Consider the following 5342-nt stretch of genomic DNA (forward strand, 5'->3'; position numbering starts at 1 on the left):
AGGCGCAACACTGAGGGTTGTGATTCCGTTACCGGTCACAAAAAAAGACAAAAAGGAAAAAAAAAAACAAAACTTAAGATTTTCCAAAAAAGATAAAAGTGATTTATTGTTCCTTAAGCCAACAATTCAAAGCCTTGCTCAGAAAGAGGAGGTCCCCTGAGCTACTTAATAAAAATGAGAAAAAAAAAATCCATGGTAACCTTATTTTGCTTTGATGTCATTTTAATGATAAGTCATTTTACACAGTATAGTTTCATGCTGGAGAGAGTACTTTTTATTATTCTTCAATTTAAATTAAAGGTAAAATTATATAGAAGGAATAAAAACTCACAGGGCAAGATTTTACTGCCAGGGAGATTGTTCTAACACGTGTTCATAATGCTCTGAGATTTTGTCCTGAAACTAGAATATCCAATATGTCACCAAATCTGCTCTACAGTGAAGTGTAGCTCCTTCTGCCACTGAGAATTTAACTGACACCTAGCTACATGATCTTTAGCAATCTAAAACAGTTTAAGGTTATAACTTATTACAACTACGTGTTTATTAGAACACTTGGAACAACGTTAAATGGCTCCTTTTTATGCAGTTACAGAAATGGAACAAGTTCTATTCTAAAATAAATTTACAAACATATTTAAATTCAATATATTTTTGAGAAAGGTTTCTGTAAGTACTTACAAGGGTTACAATTCTTGATGTGTGCCTTTTAAAAACAAGCAAAAAACAAAACTGAAACACCTGTGGGTTATTACAGAGAAGTGTACTAGAAAAAGCAGCAATGTCAGATGTGGGTTCCATTTTCACTGGCTCTAATTTGACCTTCAGTGTCCTCGTGTATGAAATGAAGTGGGTTAGATCAGACCACTGTTCCTTTAGTGCTGTATTTATACCAACAGAGGTGTTCTAGATGACTTTTAGTGATACTCAAACAAGCCACTGAACAATACTAAAACATATGGAGAGACAGTTATTCCCTTTCATTCTCTTCCAGTTCTTGATTATTGTACGAAATCCATCTCAGGCTGGTCATACCCTGTCCTTATCTCCTAACAGCTGCTATTCTCTCTTTTTTTTAGAATATAGAATATTTATTTCACTTCGTTCAAAAATAGTCAAGTAGCCTGATATAAGTAAAGCCAAATACAATGTAGCGACTTAAAAAATCAATACACTGCTGTTTAGTCTTTTAGTGATAGTGTTACCCTTTAAAGATTAGTGCAACAAGCAAAATGTTAGTTTTTAAAGCAGGATCTCAGGTCGGAGCTTTTGGCAGGCAACAGTCCATGGCTAGAATTCAATACCAGTATTTCAATAGTTAATTGATGTTAACTTTACCTTTCTTTGCTGTGAGTAATATACTTTTTATTCATTTATGACACGAGATTTATATCAAATTTCCCTTTCAAATTTAAATAAGTAATAGTACAGGTGGCAAAAGAATGACTGAAGTCTGGGGCTCTGGACCAGATGCCTCCACAACTTGTGAACACAGAGGGAGTTGTGAACTCTGCAGTCCGGTGGAGGGCCTGTGGCAGTTCCTTAGCTGAAGTGGGTACTTCGTCTTATAAACAATGAAGCCTAAATTACTACTCTTGGATTACTATATTATGTCTGACAGTAGAATTTTGCCCATTTTATTTTCTACTAATCTGGAAGGCTGGCATAGAGTAGCCCTGTTTGATTGGAATTCCGCTAGCTTCCTGAACTTAAATCATCTTTTTTGTGTCTTACACTGCCTGTAATGCAGGAAGGCTGATAGAAAAAGCCTGCTTAAGCTGCAGCTGCCAGAATAAAAGGTAACATGCAGATGTGTATTACACTTCTTTCCCCCAAAAAAGAAGAATAAGAACCATATGTTGATTTCTTCCTTGTGAACTTCACTTATCACAGGAAAAGATCATGATTTTGGATCACATTTCCATAGCAGCAATCAGACTACTAAAATTCACAAATAAAGGATCTGCTGGGTGCATGCAGCCAGTAGAAAATTCTGCAAATGTTGAAAAGAGCGGCTCACACAACTTACTTCCGAGCTCTATTTTCATTTTGTTGAAATAAAAAGACAAAACAAAAGAAAAGAAACTGTAAAATATTCTGGAACAAAATAACACAATGTGGTGTTCAGTTGTGCACAGGGGGCTCGATTCACTAGCTGTTATGATTCCACAGGATTTTGACATATTGACTAAAGAGAAACACTATTTCATTAAATTACCATGCTACTTCACTGCTACTATACTTCCCCCACCTGAAAGCACTTAGCTTCCTCCTGAATCCGAGTTCAGAAGGAGGAACACACATAAAGTCATCTTGGCCTCTTGATACTTGATGTTCAAGTAAACAGCAAGAAATATTTTAGCCTAATATGAATATGATATGGTTAATTTCTGAACAATGGTATTATAATTTTTTTGGGGGGAGGGACATCTTTTCCAAATTGGGGCTATTCAGGAGCCTGGCTTTCTGAAAGGCAGGTAATCCAAAACTCCGTGTTATATAAATTATCTATACTAGATTTCTTGGCTCTGAGACAAGTTCATGTTGATTGATGGGTGCATAGTTGAGACAGAAGAATGAGAAACTTTAAAGTTAAAGCTGCTACCAGAAAAAGGGTTAAAAGTCAGAGAAAGAGAACACTTCGTGGCACTAAGTGACAATCCAAAAAGATAGATACATTACTGAAAAAGGGGCACAAGCCTGGAATTTTCAGCATCCATCAAAGACTAGAGAAGGTATGAAGTTTGAAAAAGAGAGAGTTGAGACAGAGGGGGAGTTGGTGGAAGGAGAGAGAGCTGCTAAAAAAGCTTTCAGGACAAATCAGAGTAGGAGAGGCCAGGAGAGTTCTATGAATGAATTTTAAAACTTCAACTAGTAAAGTCTGATTTCACCAATGCTGGCAGATGAGGCTAAGGGTCTCACTGGATCTGAATGGTGGGCAATGAAGGCCTTGCCCTGAGGAATCGAGCCCTGTGTGCTTTCCTTATGACTTCACCCCCCAACTTCCAACACTAAGTTAAAATGAAAGATAATTATGCACAATTAGAATAATCTAGCCAAATCCAGCCCATATAAATAAACTTAGTTGTGCTTTTTCTCAAAGTATGTGTCCCCACCTCAAAGGAAACCCGACAACTCCAAGACTAATTTATAAAACAATTCAGAACATTTTGAGCTGCAAGAGGCTCATCTACTTTAGAACTACACACTACTACAGAATAAACAGAATGAGAAATGTCTGACAGGCAGAAGGATCACTGGTGGCTCCCTGTATCATTCTATCCAAAAGTGGCCTGCTAAAGGACCCTGTGGAAGCTGTTCCACAGTGCCTTTAATCAGGTCTTATACACTGCATTTGCCACCTGCTGAGGGGCAGTTTTTAAACTTTGCTTCCCCAAAGATTTTTTTCTAACATTTTCTTATGAAAATTTTGAAACCCACAACAACGTTTAAAGAATTTTACAGTGAACACCCCTAAATTCTCCTCCAAGGTTTTGAGTGAATGTATTCAGAACTTAAGTCCTATGACAAGATATTGTAAATTCCCACCATTTACACATGGCTACAGAACTATGTAACAAAAACTGCCACAGCATTTTTTTGGATTTGTTGTTATATGAAAATTTATCAAAGACTTCAAAGGTAAATTGCACGTAATTATACGTTTACTAGGTTACACTGACAGAAAGGGACACAAATAAAATCCTGGAGGAAATGGGATGTGTGGTTGCTGGACCCACAGACCGACCACACCTGCTCACTTGCATGTCACCTCACACCCTTCCACTCATGACACACACATCTTCTCACACTCACCAAGGTACGTTTTCTTTTTAATATACTTGAACAATACAGGTTAGTGTCAAAATATTAAAAGTACAAAGAAAAGATTTCTCGAAGTTTTTTTGGGGGGGTGGGGGATAACCACTCTAACAGGAGAGTTATGTGCTGGATGAGTCTGTTGGGGAACAGGCCTGTCCTCAGACAGGGAGACAGGCCTGGAGAACAAGAGGTGAAGGCTCAGAATCTCTTTTTGGGCTCACTCTCTTAGGTCTAAGCTTTAAGGAATCGAGGTGTCCAGGCAAGTGCTCGTAGATGGTGGGGAGACTGTGAGCTCCAGGGAGCAAGCTCCCTCTTGTGAGTCAGATGGGTTATGATGTTCCTCTCTGTGCTTTTCCCATTTACTTCCCCCAGACTTTAAAAGAGTGTTATCTTCTTGGTTTTTCCTTAAAATGGAGGGAAAAGCACAGTTGTTTGTCCAGTTAAGTCACAGAGCTAAAGGGGAAATATCTTCTTAGGAAAGTATGTTGGTGGCAGTAAGAGAAGTGGCATGAGAGAGTAGCTGTGAGGAGCAATGAGGGCCAGCTACTCTGCCATATGTGCAGTCTCCCTCTACTTTAAATCTCAGAGTACTTGGGTTTTATTTTCATTAAGTAAGGCAGCAATTTCCATAGACATAGTATGTCCATAATTACAGACATATTCCACATTTTCACTGATACGTATTTAAGCAGGGCAGTCAGATGGACAGATAAAAAGGTACAAGACGAATGTTTAGTGATTTCCCACAGGATGTTAGTGGCACCATATTACATATGAATTACCTAAATATGAAAAATAAAAATTCCAGCTTCAGAGCTTTCTCATCTGTTGTGCGAGTTGGCTCTGAGCAGACAGATCTCATTGTCTAGCCAAAAGGCTTAACATTTACCCACCTTTCCATTATAACCCTGATAGGTTCCATGAGGAAGGCCACTTTTCTGACCCAGAAATGTGACCAGGTCTGCTCTTCCCCATACAGAAGTGGCATTGAGTTAAGAGTTAAGTCTGCGTGGCATCACAGTTGATACCCACACGAATAATACTTACGGTAAAGATGCTGTTGGCCTGGAAGAAAAAGACCCTGTGCTTTCCAGTTACCATTGAATCTTACTAGATACGGATCTTTACTTTTGAAAATCTATGATAGTTACATAACAATGAAATGGCAGAAAAGACTGAAACAAATTGAATAATGGGGGTCTGGATAAAGTCAGAGTAATGATAAATGAGTGAAAGGTCTATAGGGACTATGAAATCTATAATGAACATGCAGAATATAGACAATTCCCCAAATTCTGATTACAAACTAATGTAAAATTCAAGTATTATTAAATCAATTATAAGCACTACACTCATATAAAGATGTCCAATGTTATGTTAAAATTCAGATCATATGTTAATTTTTTTCAAGATTTTGCAGTAGATATAAGCTATACATCCTAGAGCAAACTATATGAATAAATGTTAAATTAAAAAATATGATTTTAAGAAAAATTACTGATTCTCAACAGAAACTGAAA

The sequence above is a fragment of the Galeopterus variegatus genome, unplaced genomic scaffold, assembly GCF_000696425.1.
Source record: "Galeopterus variegatus unplaced genomic scaffold, G_variegatus-3.0.2 Scaffold3940, whole genome shotgun sequence".
Taxonomy (NCBI): Eukaryota; Metazoa; Chordata; class Mammalia; order Dermoptera; family Cynocephalidae; genus Galeopterus; species Galeopterus variegatus.